The sequence below is a fragment of the Dendropsophus ebraccatus genome, chromosome 14 (genome assembly GCF_027789765.1).
Source record: "Dendropsophus ebraccatus isolate aDenEbr1 chromosome 14, aDenEbr1.pat, whole genome shotgun sequence".
Classification (NCBI taxonomy): Eukaryota; Metazoa; Chordata; class Amphibia; order Anura; family Hylidae; genus Dendropsophus; species Dendropsophus ebraccatus.
This window is the reverse complement of record NC_091467.1, coordinates 22,882,731-22,904,638: the sequence shown is the minus strand read 5'-3', so window position 1 is coordinate 22,904,638 and position 21,908 is coordinate 22,882,731. Positions and strand designations below refer to the sequence as shown.

The following is a 21,908-nucleotide window of genomic DNA, read 5'->3' as shown; positions in this document are numbered from 1 at the left end:
CCCCCCCTAGCAAGGTTTGTACGGGAGGTGGGATGGCTGGATGTCTGGCGGGAGAAATATCCCCGGGAATATCAATACTCCTGTTATAGCGCGTCATATATGGCGGCGTCAAGAATTGATTTAGTACTATGTAATAGGGAAGCAGTTAGTAAAATACAGAGCATTAAATATGAGACTAAATCTCTTTCCGATCATACACACCATGGTTCTAGATCTAATGATGGGAAAACCGAGAGTAAATAAACTTTTAAAATTAACACACACTTCTAACAATTATAGATAAAGAGAGGGGACCAAAATAGCAAAAGAAATCGAACAATTCTGGATAATAACAAGGGCTCTACTAGTGTTCATATGGTTTGGGATGCCCTGAAAGCCTTTATTAGAGGGGTGGTATTTAAAGAGATCTGTAGTAGCAAAAAGAGATTCCGAACAGAAGAACAGTCTTTAAATGAAAGGGTAAAGAAAAGGAAGTCATGCATTACATCAATCATACAGAAACTTCCCTAAATGAATTAAAAGAAGCTCAGGACAAACTCGCCCAGTTCCAAATCGGAAAAACTCAGCAAAAATTGTTCTTCCAAGGACAGAGATTTTTCTGTGAAACTGGTCGACCAAATAAAATGTTAGCAGAGGTAATAAAGCACAAGAGGAAAGAAAGGGGATCTACGCAATTAAGGATGAGTATGGGCAAATGAGTAATGAACAGTCAGGGATTGAGCAAGTATTTGTAAGTTATTACGAAAGGCTGTATAGCTCGGAAAATATAAGCCTAAGTGATAATATAAAAAGCTATATGGATACAATTGAAATGCCAAAGCTGACAGACTTAGATAATTGTCTTCTTGAGCATAAGATAAAGAGGGAAGAACTTAAACAAGCTATACTAGGTTAAAAAAAAACTCGGCCCCAGGACCAGATGGCATCCCAATAGAATTTTATTGTAAATACTATGAGACTCTTTTACCAATTTTGTTAGACCTTTATAATGAATCCTGTACTCTTGGTTCCCTCCCTCTGTCGATGCAAGAGGCTACTATCGTGGTGTTCTTGAAGAAGGGGAAGGACCCTTTACTTCCTGATTCCTATCAACCAATTTCGCTCTTGAACTCTGATTATAAATCTTTGCGAAGATAATAGCAACGAAATTACGAGGTGAGATAGTGGAGTTGGTCGGTCGGGATCAGAATGGTTTTATTCCGGGTCGATCCACATTCCAAATTATTGAAAGACTGTATGCAAATATGCAGGTGGAGGAACAGGGCCCCCGCTCCATCCTGTCTATTGATGCTGTGAAGGCGTTTGACAGGGTGGAGTGGGGATTCCTATGGGGAGTGTTGGTCCATTTGGGCTTGGGCCTACAGTTTATAAAATGGATTAAAATGCTGTATAAAACTCCTACGGCCCGCCTGTCTATAAATGGACAACTAACAAGGCCATTTGAGTTGTCAAGGGGCACCCGACAAGGGTGCCCCCTGTCACCACTTTTGTTTGCACTTTACATTGAACCATTGTCGGTTATAATTAATCGGGAACCAGACATAACAGGATTTGGGTTAGGGGGAAAGAAGGATAAAATCGTCCTGTATGCTGACGATCTGTTATTATTTATTAGCAACCCTATTGACGGTATTCCTAGAGTAATAAACCTATTTGAAGAGTATGGCAAGATGTCAGGGTTGCAAATAAATTGGCATAAATCAGTTGTTCTGCCCATAGGGATGGATGAAGAACTTCCAGAGCTGGGAATGAGGGTATTAAAAAGAGAGAGACTTTCCCCTATTTAGGCATAGAGATAGATTGCTTTACAATCAGAAAGATTTATAGAACTTAATTTGAAACCATTGGTGGCCAAATTAGAGAAAAAGATAAAGATCTGGCAAGGACTCCCGCTATCAATGATGGACAGGATGTCCCTGATTAAAATGGTAGCGCTCCCACAAATAACATATGTCTTGAGAGCATCCCCATGCTGGATACCTCGAAAGTGGTTTAAGAAAATCGAAATTCTGTTTAACAGATTAATTTGGAAGGGAAAGAATATTAGGATGCGGTATAAAATATTTCACAATGCAACAGGGAGATGGGGGGCTACAAATGCCGGATATGGAGATTTATTACTACTCATTGCAAATAATGAATATTTGTAGAAATAGAACAACAGGTGTGGGGGTACAAATTATGAAAGAACAGGATGCACAATGTGGTGACCTGGTGGTTTTTGGAGGCAAGAAATGCTCTTAAAAATATTAGGAATAAATCCTCTTTTGCACGACAATGGTTCAAGGTGTGGATAGCGGTTAAAAAATTAGGTAAAATACGATGCAGCTCTTGTTATACACCAATTGGGGGAATGATAAATTAGAAGAGTTGGATAAAATAATTCATAAAGGATTTTGGCAAAAAGGGGTGTGGTTTTGTTGGCACAGATAGTTGAAAACGGACAAATACGGTCATTTGCACAAATGCAAGCACTTCACGAGATACGTGAAACACAATTCATATATTATAGCCAAATAGCACATGCAATTAGAGATACACCGGATAAAGAATATTTGCACATACGGGCACATGTATTATGGATTTAGTTAAAAGATCAGTGGTTGTAAGAAAGGGGAAATGGTAAAAAAGAACAGAAACCCAGAAAAGTGATTGTCAAGTATCTGAATTATAATGATAAAAACAACATTTTACAAAGCTTTAAAAAATCTACAGTTGATGTTGCAATTCGTGGCCACAAAATCCTCATGTTTAATGACTACTCTGCAGCAGTGGTTCAAAACGTAAAGCTTTCGCACACATTTGCTCGACATTGGTAAAAAATCAAATACGATTTGCTCTTCTTTATCCTGCCATACTGAAAGTTTTCAAATCGGATGGTTCAGCCTCTTTACAGTTCTCCTGAGGAAGCCATTTCTTCCCTTAAAGATGTAAAGGGTCTCACTCCACCTATTCAAGACAAGCACAAGAGACGACGTTTGGATGGTCCTACTGACACGGTAGAAAAAATGGAATGATTATGAACTCCATCTCTATTCTGTTGGACGCTATGCTGCTCATTAAAACTGAGTATTTTTCTCTCTATTTAGCCCTATATATGTTGACTAAATACTATATTAGGGACACCTTGTTACTACATTATTATTTTCTTTAGTCTAGGTGGTAATGCATTTGGTTGGTGTGTGTCTGTGTGTAAGTATGTATTTATGTATGTATATATGTGTGTGTGTGTGTGTGTGTGTGTGTGCATGTATATGTATGTATATGTATAATTCCACCTTGTATGGTTTTAGGTTTAAGTACAACTTCTTAAGTACTAATCATTATATACTGGCTCTTCCTTTATTTTATTTTATTTATTTGCTTCCCTGTGACAACTCACACATTTCTCAGGAGGGTAGGGATGTGTATGTCTTTAATTTTAATATATACTCATTTAGTGGAGCGGAGGTTGATGTGACCTCTCCACCAGTTATTTCTTTCTCTTTATTTCTTCTCCATAATGCGGAGTTTGCGAATGCTCTGAACATTGGACAATACGAAAAAAGTGAAGTCCACATCTCACTTTATTCGCTTAGTTTATATTGTTAACTGTTTTATTCTTAGGTATATCATCTTTAGTTTGTCTGAAAATGCTACATGCTATCCTCTTTTTCTGCCTGAAAGGGTTACCCACTATGTTATTGTGCTTCCAGGGTCTCTTCTTAACACCTCCTCTTCTATTAATATTGTATGAAATTAATCACTTGGAATGTTAAGGGACTACGTTCCCCATCTAAGAGGACTTCTATACTGAAACACCTTAAGAGACTTAGGGCCGATATAGTATTATTGCAAGAAACACATTTAACTGAATCGGATTATTTCAGACTCAAACGTTTTTGGGTGGGTGCAGTTTATGGTTCACCAGCTATTAACCGTAAAGGCGGGGTAGTTATTCTTACACATAAAAATTTAGCCTGTACGGTATTATCTCAATATCAAGATGATGAAGGCAGGATATGTCATCTTCTTATTGACACTCCAGCGTGCAAATATAGCATATATAACGTTTATGGTCCCAACACTCAGAGACCTGATTTTTTAAAAAATTGGAAAACCTCATTCTGCAAGATGACAATAATCTTAAAATAGTTGGTGGAGACCTAAATACTGTTCTTAATACAACTGAAGATAGAAAAAGAACTAAGACCCCTACTGTATATACTTCATCAGATAATATTTTATCCAACTTCCTTAATTCTACCTCCCTATCTGATTCTTGGCGTCATCTACACCCAGATGGTAGAGAATACTCTTTTTACTCTCACTCCCAAACGGCCTGGTCAAGAATAGACTACTGTTTAGTGTCACCGGACTCTCTTGGCAGAGTAGAAGACTCTGAAATTCATGATATAGTAATTTCGGATCACTCCCCTGTTAGTTTACAATTAAGAGATATTTTTCAGAAGGGATCCGATATTATTTGGAGATTTCCTCCTCATTTAGCTAATGATGAATCATTTATCAAACTATAAAAAAAATGGTGGTCAGACTTTTATTCTAACAATGCTGAACATACACAATCCTCAATACTTTTCTGGGAGACTGCAAAAGCAGTTCTAAGGGGCCAAATAATTTCTTATGTGGCTGCCCAGAAACGTGAAGCACGTAAAAACTATCTTCAACTTTCCAAGATCTGTGCTCTACATACACTCTTTTCCTGTCTTCCCCTACAGATGACAATAAATCTAAATGGACAGCAGCTAGACAAGCTTTCGAAATTGCACAGGAAAAACTCAATGCTATATATAGAGATCAATACATATCCCGTTTATTCCGCTATGGTAATAAATCAGGGAAATGTTAGCTAACCTTGCTAAAGGACGTAGACCTACTACACATATCCCTGCTCTCAAAGATACAGCGGGTAATATACAAAAAGATCCTAAAGTCATATCACAACTTTTACAACAATTTTACCGCTCACTATATTCCAAAGATAGGCTTGATCTAGCTGCTGGTAAGAATTTTCTAGAGTCATTAACTCTACCTTCTCTTGATACACCTTCTCTTGATTCTCTCAACGCCCCAGTCACATTGGAGGAAATTACTGCCACTATCTCTACACTTAAAAATAACAAAGCTCCAGGCCCTGACGGCTATAGTGCGGAATTTTATAAATCTATGTCTTCTGTCATCTCCCCTACCCTTCTTTCTACTTTCCAAACTATTCTTACTGACCATCACATGCTTCCCTCGGGAGATACTGCATATATCAAAATACTACATAACAGGGGAAGGATCCGACATCTCCTAATTCGTACAGGCCAATCTCTTAATAAATGTAGACCTAAAATTGTTGGCAAAGATTATGACCAATAGATTGGCAGACATCCTACCATCACTAATAGGCAGCCATCAAGTTGGCTTTATAAAAGGATGTTCTGGTGTCACTAATATAAGAACGGTACTAGCGGCCCAGTCTGGTGTCCAATCTGGGGGTCGTTCCAGCCACTCTCCAGGTCTTTTGGCAATTGACGCCGAAAAGGCTTTTGATAATATCAGCTGGGAGTGGCTGGACATGACCTTAACAAAATTTGGTATCACAGGTCAATTCAAAGATTTTATTTCCACAATATACAAATCTCCGAAAGCTAGAATTCATACTCCGGGTTTCCTTTCAGATAGCTTTCCCTTACAAAAAGGTACCAGACAGGGTTGCCCCTATCCCCTCTATTGTTCAATTTGGCGATGGAGCCTCTTGCTAGATATCTTATTTCTTCTGACTTTTTCTCAGGCATATGGGTTGGTTCCCAATCATCAAAGTTACATGCTTTGCTGATGATGCTTTAATATATTTAGATAACCCAGATCTACATGTTCCGGCAGTATTAGATGCCTTAAAATTTTTTGGTTCCTTCTCTGGGTATAGAATCAATATAAATAAAAGTCAACTTCTTTACCTAACTCCACATAAGAGGTCTACTTCGGGTCCTGCGGGGGTCTCCATCGCTAAATCCTATATTACTTATCTTGCAATCCAGATTGGCAGAACTCCCTCCTCACTATATTCCCTGAACTATCGCCCTATAATTAAGAGAATAAAACAAGATCTCCAGAGATGGGAATCTCTACCATTAATTCTAGGCCGTACCCACTTAATCAAAATGATGTGTTTTGGAAAACTGTTATATCCAATGCAAACAATACCCCTTTTACTCAAACATTCTGACGTTTCCCTACTCCAATCATATTTCACTAAATTTATTTGGCAATCAAAGAGACCTTGTATTGCCTATTCCACTCTCTGTCTCCCTACTTCTAAAGGTGGCGCTCAATGCCCAGATATTAGATTATATAATATAGCCGCTCTCTTTCGCCATGCTAAAGATTGGATTATGGACACGTCATATTTCTCCAATATTTTAATTGAAAAAGCTTAGCAGCACCTTGGCCTTTACCCACCCTGCTACATGCTAAATTACCAGAACTCCCCCCAGAAATTAAGAGAAGTGTTATCTTTAAAGACACCATTGCCACATGGAAGGTGATACGAAAATTATATGGTTTACTTTTGCCTATCGAAAAGATTTCCTCTGTGGCATTCACCACTTTACCCACCTGACTCAGACAAATTAGATTACTCAGAGTGGCAGAGTGCACATGTTTCTTCTGTTGGGGATCTGCTGGATACTAATTCCAACACTTTCTTATCATGAGATATCGTCAGAACACGATTTAAATTGTCTTCTGCAGAAGCAGAAAGTGATATAGAATTTGATAATCTATTCCCACACCACCGGTTCATAATTCTTTATCACATACATATGGAGAACTTAGATCACGCTCTCAAAAGAATTTATCTAGACAAATTTTTTCAAAAAATGGTCCTCCGGAATTTTTTCAGAGGATCTGACCCAACAAATATTGAGAGGATCTCAACTAGTGCATTCTGCCACTCCTAATGTGGTTCTACGTGAAATACATTTCCGCTTTATACACAAGGCTATATATGCCTTTAATATTCCTTTTTCCAACTCCCACAATTCTCACATAAACAGTTGCCCGAAATGTTCACTTCCTAAAGCAGACTTGTTTCATTGTGCCTGGGCCTGCACGCGAGTGCAGGAATTTTGGGACTCTGTGCGGCTCTATCTTTTGTCCACTTGGGGCCATGCCATACCACTTCTCCCTCTTAGTTATCTTTTTCATTTTATTGATATAGACTCTACTACTCCCTCTCCTAAATTACTTACTTCTAAAGGAATTCATTTAACTCTATTAGTTTCCCTGAAATGTTTATTAAGACACTGGATACTGGATACTCTACCAGACATTTCTGAGGTAATCTCCGCTCTGAAGGGGATCTTTCATTGGGAACTTTTGGATGTATTGCGCACCAAAGAAAAATAAAAAAAAAACATTTATGTCCAAATGGACACAATTTCTAATTCATGATTTTACTATAGAAGAGAGAGACTCTGTCATTAATCAATTTTAGGACACTAATTGGTATTGCATGGCCGCCCAAAAGGGAACTCTGGGAGCACTCCAAATATCTTAAGCTTTTCCCTTTCTCTGTTAAAGAAAATTCTCTCCATTCTATTGGTAGCATATTTGAATATCTGACATCTATACCATGTTTTAAGGTTATATATAAAATTACTGTTTTTCTACTTATGTTTTTGGTAAGACTACGTTGTATTGTATATGATATATCTTTTAAGGTTATTACAAAGGGCTCATTGTATCTGTATGATATTGTAAACATACAATCCTTTGTTGCCTGTGAGCGACTTTCTTTTTGAATATGTAATGAATTTTCAATATGTATGTTCAAATATTACATAAGCCACAATAATAATAAATATCGTTTAAAAAAAAAGAAAAAGAGACTAAACACATGAAGTCCCAGCATTACAGAGATTCACAGCTCAATGTGTCTATGAATCACATGACTGCCTTCTCTTTCAGTTGTCAGATGGCCAAGACTTCCTGTGTTTAGTCTCTTTTTTTTCAAAGATCCTAATCACAGGAAGTCCCGTGTTTTCCATGATTTAAAAAAAAAAAAAAAAAAAAGTAAATTGCAAACATGATTTATATCTTAACCCCTTGCCTCTAAAGCCTGTTTTGGCCTTAATGACCAGGCTCATTTTTCAAAATCTGACCTGTCTCACTTCATGCACTTATAGCTCAGTGATGCTTTAACGATGCTTTAACGTTGCTTATGCTAGCGATTTTGAGATAGTTTTTTCGTCACATATGACACTTCGTGTGTTTTTTGTGAAAGACATCAAAATATGAAAAATTAGCAAATTTTGCATTTATGAACTTCTGAAATTCTCTGCTTCTAAAAAAGGAAGTCATAGCACATAAATTAGTTACTAAATCACATTACCATATGTCCTCTTTATTCTGGCACAATTTGGGAAACATATTTTACTTTTTTAGGGTGTTATGGGGCTTAGAAATTTATTTGTGACTTTGAGAGACTCATTGCTGCATAAAATCGATAACGTTTTTGCTTCTCTCTCCTCCCTGGTGAGAGCAGGGGAGGACAGAGCATTGTTAGCCGAACTGAAGCTTAGTGAGGTTATTGGAGCACACAATTCCTTAACAGCTACCTGTAAGAAATTAGAGGAAGAACTTCAGTCTTTTCGTGCAAACATACGATTCTGGATGATGTTCAAAGGCGCAACAATGTTAAGATGCGGGGAGTGCCTGAAGCTGTTGCTCTTTCCGAGTTACCAACTTACACACAAAGGCTCCTGAGTAGCGTGCTTCCAGACTGTTCACCTCAAGATTTGCTTATTGATTGGGTAAAGCAACTCCCCGACTCTCCTATCTGATGTCCCGAGGGACGTAGTGGTTCGGCTCCACTATTTACATGTGAAGGCGAAATTTATGACGGCGGTGAGGGACAAAATAAATCTCCCGAACGACTACAACAGTGTCACAGTATTTACTGATCTATCTCCAGGGACTTTGCAAAAACGTCGAGCTTTTTCTGGTGTCACGAGATCTTTGAGGGAAAAAGGAATCTCATATAGGTGGAAACTCAACTCAGTTGTTGGTCCCATACCATGACGTACAACACCGTATTACCAGCCCGGAGGAGGGCCAGCGTTTGCTAACTACATGGAACTCTGCTTAAGCTTTTTCGTTTGAACATTACAGCCTTATCATTGGATACTCCTAGGTCTCTGACCTTTTTTTCCTGAGCATTCTTTACTACCTTTTAGCTTTTGATAATCTTCTATGTATATTCATATCAGCATAATCTAACACTCTCTTGCTTTTTGTTGTCGTGTGCCCTTTGTTTCCCTCCATCGTATTGTTACTTATGTGCTACGACTAGCGAGGTTGTATATTATGTGATCTTTAAGCATACGTCAGCTGTTGTTTATCCCAGCCTGTACATTGTCATTTTATTATGCCATTGTTTTCCAATCTATGTTTGTTATAATTATGAAAATCTTTCAATAAAAACTATTGAAACATATAGGTAATCTGGGATGGGTACCTGTAATTTGGGGTCGTTATAGGCAATCTGGCGTGGTTACGGGCAATCTGGAGAGGGTCACTGGCAATTTGGGGTGGTTAGAGGCAACGTGCGGTGGTCGGAAGGCAACGTGCGGTGGTCGGAGGCAACGTGCGTGGTCGAAGGCAACGTGCGGTGGTCGGAGGCAACGTGCGGTGGTCAGAGGCAATCTGGGGGGAATTACGTGTGATTTAGGGGCAACATGGGGTGGTTACAGACAATCTGCGGTTACGGGCAACATGGGGATGGTTACAGACAATCTGGGGTGGTTACAGATAAACTGAAGTGCTTATAGGTAATCAGGCGTGGGTACATGTAATTTTGGGTGGTTACGGGCAATCTGGAGGGGGTCACTGGCAACGTGTGTAAGTTAGAGCAACGAGCGGTAGTTAGAGGCAAGGTGCGGTGGTTATAGGCAACGTGCGGTGGTCAGAGGCAACGTGCAGTGGTCAGAGGCAACGTGCGGTGGTTACATGCAATCTGGGGGGTTACGGGCAATCGGGGCTGATTATGGACCATCTGGAGGGGGTCACTGGCAATCCGGGTGGTTACGGTCAACATGTGGTTATAGGCAACGTGCGGTGGTTATGGGCAACGTGCGTAGGTTATGGGCAATGTGTGGTGGTTATAGGCAACGTGCGGTGGTTATAGGCAACGTGCGGTGGTTATGGGCAACGTGCAGTGGTTATGGGTAATGTGTGGTGGTTATAGGCAACGTGCGGTGGTTATGGGCAACGTGCGGTGATTACATGCAATCTGGCGTGATTACAGGCAAATTGGGGGCGGATACGGGCAACCTGTGGTGGTTACGGGCAACCTGGGGCGGATATGGGCAACCTGCGGTGGTTACGGGTAATCTGGGGGGGTTAGGGGTAATTTGGGAGTAAACTGCAATTATTACTATAATAAAAAAGTGTGTGTTTTATTTTTTGTATGTTTTTCACTTTTCGTACTTTATACATTCATTTTCACTGTATTACTATGATTACTGTGATATTTTCTATCACAGTAATCATAGTTCAGTGACAGAGACCAAATTTAAATTTTCCAACATAACTGATTCTGGAGCGCATGCGCACTTCAGAATCAGCCTGGACGTCGAGGAGGATGGACCTCCCTGGATCAGGTAATGTATATGGGGAAGGGGGGTGACTGGGGGGCGACTTGGGGGGCGACACACTGACACTTTTTATCCCCTGTCACCAATGATTTATGGTGACAGGGGATAAAAAGTGCATCTTTGCACTGGGAATAGGCGATAAGCGGTATATAGTATATACCGCCGATCGCCTGCTCCGGGACCACACGGGGGGGGTCCCCGATCACTACCCCATGCTCTTCGCTACCTCCGGTGGCGGAGAGCATGGGGCTTTGATCATTTATTCATTTCCATCCCTGCAAACAAACATCGTTTGTTCGCAGGAATGGGGGTGGCCATCTTGGATGTGATGGCCGCCCGGGGAGGGGAGCGGGTTAGTGATCGCCCACTAGGGGGGCTGATCTGGGGTCTTATTTATACATTTTCATCTCCCCCCACCGTGGATTCACGGTGGGGGGAGATGAAAGCTGGCGGCGGTGCAGGTAATGCCAGGTACCGGCGGATCGCCGCTATAAACGGTAATAGCGGCGATCCGCCGATATCGGGGGACGCGGGGAGGGGGCCGGGGGACATACTGGTAGTGGCGGTGGGGGGAGGCAACGTTCTGCAGCCTCCTCCCCGCCGCCCGATTGGCGGGAGGCCAGGAATCTCCCCATAGACGCTGCGGTCGCATTGACCGCAGCGTTTATGGGGTTAACTGCCCGAGGGGAGCGCGGCTCCCCTCCGGCAGAGGCAGGGGGAGGATGCTGTGTGACATAGCCTCCTCCCGCTGCCCGATCACCATTAGGTGTCACTAACTCATCTGTTTGCAGTTGGTCACAGGAGTAGTCCCGGAGCCGATCCCTGCCGATCTCCAGCAGCTCGGTTTGCAGTTCCTGAGCCCGCAGCAAAAGCGCCACCACCCCTTCCAGCTATACCCACCTGGGCTCCACAGAGGGCGCAGCCAGCTGGGTCCTGGGAAGCTGTAGGAGGGCAAGCTCATTCTCCTCTGGTAGATACCAGGCTGCTAGAGAGGTGATGGGGCAGGTGTCGAGGGATCATTTTTCCTGACCTCTTCTTCCTCCTCCTCTTTGGCTTCTTCCTCCTTGCTCTGGAAGGGGTTCGCACTGACCACACCAGCTGACCTACCTGCACCGCCTGGGCCTGATGCTTATCATGGAGACATGAGCCATGCCGGGAGATGTTGTTTCCAAGCCGGCGCCATTTTGACTTTGGTCCACGAGTTACAAAATCTTAAAACAGAACAGTGCGGGAGAGGATTCGATTGTGTGGGGAGGGCCTGGTGGAATGCCCCTTTAATCATTTTATGGTCATGTGTGTACATTAATTATCACTATTGTTTAATGTACTAGATAACCTGATGAAAGGGTCAGTTATATCATAAACCACACAGTCCTAAACAAATCACCATAATCCATCTACAGAAGCCAGGGCAGCGTCTTCAATATGGCTGATCTGCAGATTCATTGGTCCCTGTAGTGTAGAGGGTAGATTATTACTCATATTATGTAATGGTGGAGCTCATGTAGTGTGGCCTTAGAGCTGATGGTAATAGCAGACCTGTCCATGTCAGGAACTGTCGACAGCAGTATCACAGCTTCATAGAAAAATTTTCCAGACTGGAATAAATACAACACTTTCTGCAGAACATACAGCAGTTGATAAGTACTGGAAGATTAGATTTTTTAATAGATGTAAATTACAAATCTCTGGCACTTTCTGGCACCAGTTGATATGAAAGAATTTTTGCTTTGCTGGAGGAATCCTTTAAAAAAAATGTCTTTATTGGATTTATCCCAGAAGAAATTACTCTGTCTAAGGCCTCCTACGCTCAGTTATTGTACACAGACGGCCATATCCAGGAATAAGCTTCCTCTGAAGACCCTTTTTGACCAGTGTACAGTCTGCCTCACAGTATGGAGATGGCGGTCCTGCTTCAGGGACCATGTCACCAAGCGGAAACTACATTTCCCAGCAGCACACTGCATCAGCTCCTTCCTCCCACTCCTCTCCTGTATAAGTGCATCAGACAACTGTAGCGGTAACTCCCATCATCCCTACACACGTCTGTCCCAGCTCCTGTGCTGTCTTCTAGGAAAGATCCTCCTATAGGTATATACAGTGCATGTGGTGACAGCTGTCAGTGGAGCAGTCTGTACTCAGCTTTGCCAGTCCCCTTACTGCACTCCACTATCTACCACCATTGTATCTATCTGTGACCCAACACCTGTGCTGTGTATACAGTCAGAGGGTCTCCTCTATGTATATACAGTGCAGGAGATACTGGGACATACTGAGTAATCATATACAGTATAAGACACTTACATGGGACACACTGGCAAAATCTGGGGCACATATAAATATTATAGTAAATTATGATTTGGACTTATAAACACTAATGTATATATAATAGCATATATGTCAATAAAATACAAGTGCGTTTAAAGGAGAAGTCCGGCGGATTATAAAATCCTGCAGCCGGCAGGGGGGAAATTGATTACAAGTACTAACTAACCTCTCCCCGTGCCCGCGGTGAGTAGACAGTCCATCAGCCGGGTCGTGACCTGTCAATCTCCGGAGATCCCGGTAGGGGTCCCCACGATCGGTTCAAACACTTACTGCAGGCACTGGGTAAGTTAGTACTTGTAATCAATTCTGCCCTGCCAGCCGCCAGATCTGATAATCCAACGGACTTCTTATTTAAAATGACAGTACTATATAAGGTCCAAAAATTGCATAGACACTAACACCACATATATAACCTATAATACCATGAAGTCGGGTCTCTGAAAAGATCATGATTAGAGATGAGCGAACCTGGAGCATGCTCGAGTCCATCCGAACCCCATCGTACGGCATTTGATTAGCGGGGGCTGCTGAAGTTGGATAAAGCCCTAAGGCTATGTGGAAACATGGATATAGTCATTGGCTGTATCCATGTTTTCCAGACAACCTTAGAGCTTCATCCAAGTCCAGCAGCCCCCGCTAATCAAATACCGAACGTTCGGGTTCGGATGGACTCGAGCATGCTCCAGGTTCGCTCATCTCTAATCATGATCTTTGCAGCCGCAGAGTTGTGATGCGGGCACATCCGTGCGCGCCTGCATCAGATATCCCCACTGCACACTATTACCTAGGTTGTATCCATGTTTTCCAGGCGGTACTCGGGCTGTCTCCATCTTCCCCACGGAATGGAAAAGCATCAGGAATCAAATGACAAAGGTTCAAGAAGGTTCGAGTTTGAATGAACCTGAAAATTCCCGATGTTCGATCATCTCTAGTGACAATTACGCTTGCAGTTTGCTCATTCACACCAGTATTCTTGGAGGGTGACAAGCCACTTGGATCTTAAAACAGCAGTGTATTATCTGGTCCCTTACATACTACATTTCATTCGTCCATAAGAGGTCATTTTATTAGGTAGGATATATACAAAAATCATATGGTGTACTATAGGATAGTAGATACCAAACAGGCTAGTCCTATTCCTTTTGATATGTGACCTTTTTCTGTTTGGTGTAAGTGTTATTACCAGTCAGCAGAAAATAATGCAATAGAATGGAAGGTTTACACAGGATACACACCCTCCGCAATGTACAATGACACTATCTATACTAAACAGCAGAGGGGGTATAGCTCAGTGGTAGAGCATTCGACTGCAGATCGAGAGGTCCCTGGTTCAAATCCGGGTGCCCCCTTGTAAGTCCTGTTTTTCCTGTAAGTCCTGTAAAAAGTTATTTATAGTAATAACACTCATATCACCTGGGAGCATAGCCAGCTGGAGGAACTGCAGAGATCACATACTACCACTCATACAGAGTATCTGACGTGTGGTAGGCCCAAGTCATGTGACCATCATGATGGTAGAGGCCGGATTACAGAACTGAGACAGGATCTGTATTACATTATAGGGATGTCTTATTACATGGGGTCTGTCTATGTATTATATTATAGGGGTTTGGGAGGGCATTATTACATTCTGGGGTCTATATAACATTATGGAGTCTGGGGTCTAAATTATATTATAGAGGTCTGACTGTGGACATTTATTACGTTATGGGGGTCTGTCCCAGGTAAGTATTACATTTTGAGAGTCTGTACTGCATTTTGAGAGTCTGTATAACATTTTGAGGGTCTTTATAACATCATGGGGGTCTGGTTACATGATGGGGGTCTGTCTGTGGTTGGCTACATAATAGGGTCTGTATTACATTATGGGAGTCTGTCTGGGGTCTGTATTACATTATTGAGGTTTCTCTGAGGTCTGGTTACATAACGGGGTCTGTATTACATTATGGGGGTCTGTCTTGGGTCTGGTTACATAACGGGGTCTGTATTACATTATGGGGGTCTGTATTGGGTCTGGTTACATAATGTAACCTGTTTAATTATGGGTTTTTTTTGTTACTTACAGAATTATATTATATGAACTGTTGGCTACATTTTAGTTATCTTCATCGTTGGCGCTATCAATGATGTTATGTGTTCTGACTATTTGTGCCCAGCAGCAATCTACTCTAGAAATTTTATTATTCAGTCCTTGTGTAAGACATAGGGCTGGGCGATATGGGCAAAAAATTAAATCTTGATTTTTTGGGACAATTCTCGATTTAAATCTCGATTTTTAAATTTTTTTGCTAAATAAACAGAACATTTTCTCCCTGCAGCATCAGATACTATTTTAACCCCTTAAGGACAGAGCCTGAAATGGCCTTAAGGACAGAGAAAAATTTTATGAATATGACCAGTGTCACTTTATTCATTAATAACTTCGGGATGCTTTTACCTATCGAGCCGATTCTGAGATTGTTTTCTCATAACATATTGTACTTTACATTTCTGGTAAAATGGAGCCGATACTTATAACAAATCTTTATGAAAAACACCAAAATAACGTGAAAAATTGTGAAAAAATGCATTTTTCCAACTTTGAAACCTTTCTGCTTATACAGAAAATGGTTATACCACATAAATTATATATTAAATAGCATTAGCAACATGTCTACTTTATGTTGGTAGCTTTTATTAAACTATATTTCATTTTTTTTAGACAATAGAAAGCTTAAAACATTAGCAGCAATTTTCCAAATTTTAGTAAAATTTCAAAATCAGATATTTTTAGGGACCTCTTCAGGTTTAGGCTGGGTTCACACTACGTAAGTTTCCGGCCGTAGCGCGTTCCGTGAATAAGCGGCCGGAAACTTACGTAGTTTGCGTACAATGTAAAGTATACGATCTACGGCCGCACAGTTCACACTACGTACGAACTTACGCCCAGATTGTATACGGCGCCGTAAAAAATGAACCAGACCATTATTTCGGGACGGAAATGCCGTAATTTACGCCCGTAGCGTTACATGCAGTCCCGTACGTAGTGGTGATTTCTTCATTTTAAAAGCTTGTTGTGCCGATCCAAAAGGTTCTGTGGGGTGTCCGAGGCTAGGCGAAGATTTCCAAGGAAAAGACCGCTGTCAGATCGCTACGAAGAGCGCTCAGGAAGCGTAAGTACACTACGGGCGTAAGTTTGCGTTCCGTACGTATCCGGCCACAACTTGCGTAAAGTCTCGGCCGGAGTTTCATACGTATGCGGCCGGACATATACGTAGTGTGAACATAGCCTGAAAGTGTATTTGAGGGGACTGTATGTTAGAAAGCACCACAAAGAACCCCATTTCAGAAGCTGCACCCCCCAAACTCCAGAAAGTTTTTTAACCCTTTAGGGGAGTCACAGAAATAAAAGCTAAGTGTGTAAGAAATTTGAAAAATTTTATTTTCTGTGCAGAGATTTTATTGTAATCCAATATCTTTCATAATGATAAACCTATTACCAGAGAAATGCACCCCAATATTGATTGCCCCGTTTCTGCAGTTTATAGAAATACCCCATATGTGACCCTATTGCGCTATTTGACGCAACCACAAGCCTCAGATATAAGGGAGCGCCTAGTGAATTTCAATGCCTCCGTTATATTTGGTCATTTCTGACTGTACCACTTCAGGTTGGCAGAGGCTCTGGGGTGCCAAAACCTAAACAACACCCCTAAAGTGACACCATTTAGAAAACTACACCCCTCGAGGAATGTAACAAGGGGTGCGGTGAGGATCTGGACCCCACAGGTGCTTCACAGATTTTCAGAACAATGTGGTGTAAAAAAGGAAAAATTCTATTTTTTACACTAAAATGTTGTTCTAGCTTTCATTTTTCATTTTTACAAGGGGATAAAAGAAAAGAAAAACACCAAACATGTAGCGCAGTTTCTCCCGAGTACAGAAATACCCTACATGTGGACATAAAGTGCCAAGCGGGCGCAGGACGAGCCTCCAAAGGGAAGGAGCGCCAATTGGCTTTTGGAAGCTGTATTTTACTGGAATGGATTTCAAGGGTCATGTCGCATTTACAGAGCCCTCGTGCTGCCAAAACACTGGAAACCCCCCACAAGTGACCCCATTCTGGAAACTACACCCCTCAAGGAATCTAACAAGGGGTGCAATGAGGATATGGACCCCACTGGTGATGGGCACAAATGTGGAACAATGTGACGTGAAAGTGAAAATTTTCATTTTTTCACTTTCACGGCACTAATGTGCCCGTCATCAAGGGGTCCATATCCTCATTGCACCCCTTGTTAGATTCCTTGAGGGGTGTAGTTTCCAGAATGGGGTCACATGTGGGGGGTTTCCAGTGTTTTGGCAGCACAATGGCTCTGTAAATGCGACATGGCGTTCATCATCCATTCTGGCCACATCCAGCCTGCAAAATCCAAATGGCGCTCCTTCCCTTCGGAGGCTTGTCCTGCACCCACATGGCGCTTTATGTCCACATGTGGGGTATTTACGGACTCGGGGAAAATTGCTCTACAAATTATGTGTGTTTTTTACTCTTTTAACCTCTTGTGAAAATGAAAAATTTAAGGCTAAACCAACATTATAGTGTAAAAAATTTAATATTTTATTTTCACGCCATATTGTTCCACATTTGTGCCCGTCACCAGTGGGGTCCATATGCTTACTACACCCCTTGTTACATTCCCTGAGGGGTGTAGTTTCCATAATGGGGTCACTTGTGGGGGGTTCAACTGTCTTGGCAACACAGGGGCCTTTTGAATGCAACATGGCCCCTCGAACTCCATTCCAGCCAAATCCAGCCTCCAAAAGCCAAATGGCGCTCCTTCCTTTTGGAGGCTTACCCTGCACCCGCATGGTGCTTTATGTCCACATGTGGGGTATTTCCGTACTCAGGTGAAATTGCTCTACACATTTAGTGTTTTTTTTTTATCTTTAACCCCTTGTGAAAATGAAAAAATCAAGACAGGATCAATAATTTAGTGTAAAAAGTAAACATTTTTTACACTATATGTTAGTCTAGCCTTGATTTTTTTCCTTTTCCACAAGGGGTTAAAAAAGAAAGTGAACACAAAACGTGTAGGGTAATTTCCCCTGAGTACGAAAATACCCCACATGTGGACATAATGTGCCATATGGGCACAAGGGCAAGCCACCAAAGGGACAGAGCGCCATTTAGAGGCTGGAATGGAGGATGGAGGCCATGTCGCAATTAAAAAGCTCCTGTGCTGCCAGAACAGTAGAAACCCCCCACAAGTGACCCCATTATGGAAACTACACCCCATAAGGAATCCAACAAGGGGGTACAGTGAGCATATGGACCCCACTGGTGATGGGCACATATGTGGAACATGTACCGTGAAAATAAAAAAATATTTTTTTTTTCATTTTCACGCCACAAATGTGCCCGTCACCAGGGGGGCCATATCCCCACTGCCGCCCTCGTTAGATTCCTTATGGGGTGTAGTTTCCAGAATGGGGTCACTTGTGGGGGGTTTCTACTGTCCTGGCCGCACAGAGGCTTTGTAATTGCATCATGGCATCCTCTAATGGGAATGGCGGCCATACCTATTTAGCTGGGGAAAAGGGACAATTCTAATTTTTTTGGGGGGGTATTAGGCCAATTATTAGTTTATAAGGTTGAAAATGACAGGTGTCCATCAAATTCAACCTGTGTTGATCCAGAGGAAGGCAAAAAAAAAACCCTCGTAAGGCAGACGACAGAAGCCTCATCACAGGGGAAAAATTCCTTCCTGACTCCATAATGGCGATCAGAATAATCCCTGGATCAACGTGACCCGTGAAATAGGAATAAGGGACAGAATTTAGAAAATGTAGATCTCCAATAACGTGTGGAGCGCCTTGAAGCGATGCTGTATGCAGAGGCCGGGGTGATCAGGACATGTGTCACACTGGAAAATGGTGTCCTTTCTGATCCCCCTGTTACCCCACACTCTGCACTTCTTCTGGGGTCTCCTGTTTTCCAGTGTGGGGGACGTCACCTGGAAAATGTTGCCCTGGTGCGATACGGGGTCCTTCATATCCAGAAGTGCTGGGTCCGCTCCATGGCTGCTAAATATGAAGGCTTTATTACTGCTTCTGATATTTTCGGATCATGCGCAAGCTACAGTAGCTCGGGCAGTGAGGGACCAGAAGAGGGGGTGCTGGTATAAAAGTTATCCCCGTACAGGTGGTAACCTTTATCCAGCAGTGGGAAGATCAGTTCCCAAACGATCTCCCCACTAACTCCGAGGATGGGGGGGCATCTGGGGGCAGGATTCGGGTGTCCCTTCCTTCATACACTGTAATGGTACCTGCACAATGCGGAATGGCGAAGGATAACCCTTTGTGCATTCCGCAGCTGGCACCCGCCGGCGGACTGATGCAGGCGTGTGTCTCCTCTCGTGTCACACTCCATTCTATGCACGGGCGAATTCCGCCCTCTGTCCAAAGAATGAACGTGTTCATTCTTTGGACGGACAATGGAATCCGCCCGTGCATAGAATGGAATCTATGACACGGGCGGAAACGCGCGCCTCCACCAGTCCGCCGGTAAGTGCCAGCTGCGGAATGCACAAAGGGTTATCCTTCGCCATTCCGCAGTGTGCTCGTACCCTGGATCTGTAAGTGCACCCTGAGGTACGCTCACAGAGTTTGTAGAATTTCACGCCATACCGTGATCTCTTATTGGGACGGTACTGGCGGAAAAGACGTGTCTGGGGGGCAGCGTACGCTACGCTACCCCCAGACACGTCACTGGATGATAAGGACGATGAGGATGAATGGAGGAACGAAGGATCCCCCCATTCATCCTCACTGGCTGTTTCGGTGTCTGAGGCAATAATAGCGTATGCCTCTGATGCCAAAAACACCCTGGGGGCCATCTTTATCCGGGGATTGGTATATGGGGTATGTAAATGTGTAGTGGTGTAGTGTAAAACTTTATTCCATGTAGTGTGGTGTAATGTAGTGTTTTTTACGTGTTTTTTGACAGTAAGAAAAAATATCCCTACGCCAAGAAAGGAGCTGCTGATAAATGCCGCACTTATGTGCGGCACTTATCAGCAGACAGTGGCGGTAGGATATAGGGGGGAAAAAACGCCCCTACGCCAAAATGGAGGAGTTGCTGATCAGCGGCGCACTTATGTGCGATGCTGATCAGCATTCAGCGGCGTTAGGAAAAAAAAAAAAAAAATCTTTTTAACCCAAAGCAACTGATCAGTGAATGATATTCACTGATCAGCCGCTAGGGGGCAGTAGAGCGACACTGCCAGAGATTGCCGAGACCCGCCGAACCCGAGCGTTTCCGAAGATTTCCGACGCTGGACGACCGAACCCGGAAGTGAAGCGAAGAAGACGCGAGGACGGCGCGGACCGCAGATCTTCGCTCCGGACGCCCAGATCAGGTGAGTATGGTACACCTGCACCACACACACCTGTTCTGCACCCCTCAGCTACCTAGCTGAGGGGTGCAGAACTCAGCACAACTGTGTTTTTACAGTATGATCGCCGTGATGGGCTGGCCAGTACTTGCCGGCCTATTACGGCGATCGTGGGGGTGGCATCGGCGCCATCTTTGGTGGGGACACTTATGGCGATTGGTGCTATCTCAGACAGCACCAATCGCCATTGCTTTCCAGGTCACCGGGTCACCGATGACCCGGAAAGCTGAATTTAGCTGCTATATGCTGATCTGTATTGATCAGCATATAGCAGGGATCGTCGGCACGGGAGGGGTTAATCACCCCCCGTGCCGACGAGCAGAGATGGCCTGCTATACATTATAGCAGGCCATCTTCCCCGCCGCTGTGTGTGAACACACAGCGATTGGGGAAACATCGGGCGTAAGTATACGCCCGTTTGCGTTAAGGCCCACCCTGCGGGGGCGTATACTTACGCCCGATGTCGTTAAGGGGTTAATGATATTTCAGACAACAACTGTATTGCTTTCCAGTGTAACAGAGGCCCCATATAGTATAGGAAATCATGTTTGTGCCTCCATCTACGTAGGGTGTAGTAGTGGAGGTATAGTGGATAAGGGGTGTAGTAGTACAGGTATAGATGAGGGGTGACTGGGGAGGCTGAGGGGGACTGGGGTAAAACTAAAGGGGACTGGGGTGACACTGGGGGACACTGAAGGGGACTGGGGTGACAGTGGGGCACACTGAAGGGGACTGGGGGGACACTCGGGGACACTGAAGGGGACTGGGGTGACACTGGGGGACACTGAAGGGGACTGGGGTGACACTGAAGGGGACTGGGGGGACACTGAAGGGGACTGCGGTGACACTGGGGGACACTGAAGGGGACTGGGGTGACACTGGAGGACACTGAATGGGACTGGGGTGACACTGGGGGACACTGAAGGGGACTGGGGGGACACTGAGGGGAGACTGGGGGGACTGTGAGGGGACACTGAGGGAACTGGGGGGACACTGAAGGGGACTGGGGTAAAACTGAGGGGGGACTGAGGTGACACTGGGGGGACACTGAGGGGACACTGAGGGGACTGGGAGGAAGGGAGGGGTCTGTGGAAGTGGTGATCGCGTCGCTGCGGGTCACGGAGCTATACAGCGGGAACGGGGGTCTGCACTGAGCCCCCGATCCCTCTGTATAGCTCCAGGACATGCAGCGCCACGATCACCACCTACTGTAGTCCCTGCGGCCTCCTCCTTCACAGACCCGGGACCTCCACGTCTGGCCGGGAGGGGTGGGGGACGCTCAGTGGAGGGGGCGGGGGCAGGTCAGCGGCGGCACTGTCAGTGGCTGGAGGCCGCCAACACCACATCGCCCCTCTCCAGCCTGGCCACCCAGCATCTTCTCCCCGCTCACCCACACCGCCCCTCTACGGCTCTCCCGCTGGCCCGCACCGCAACCCCCCTTCCTCTCAGCTCCTCTCTGGCACCGCAGCCCGAAATTATTTTTTGTGAAAATCGATCTTGC

The 21,908-nt window shown here is 43.8% G+C and overlaps 1 non-coding gene across 1 annotated transcript; it reads left to right on the top strand.

Moving 5' to 3' along the window:
* The first annotated feature begins 14,248 nt into the window (after window positions 1-14,248).
* Window positions 14,249-14,320, top strand: TRNAC-GCA (transfer RNA cysteine (anticodon GCA)). Its single transcript has one exon. It is a non-coding gene; the product is annotated as a tRNA-Cys (tRNA).
* Window positions 14,321-21,908: the final 7,588 nt, after the last annotated feature.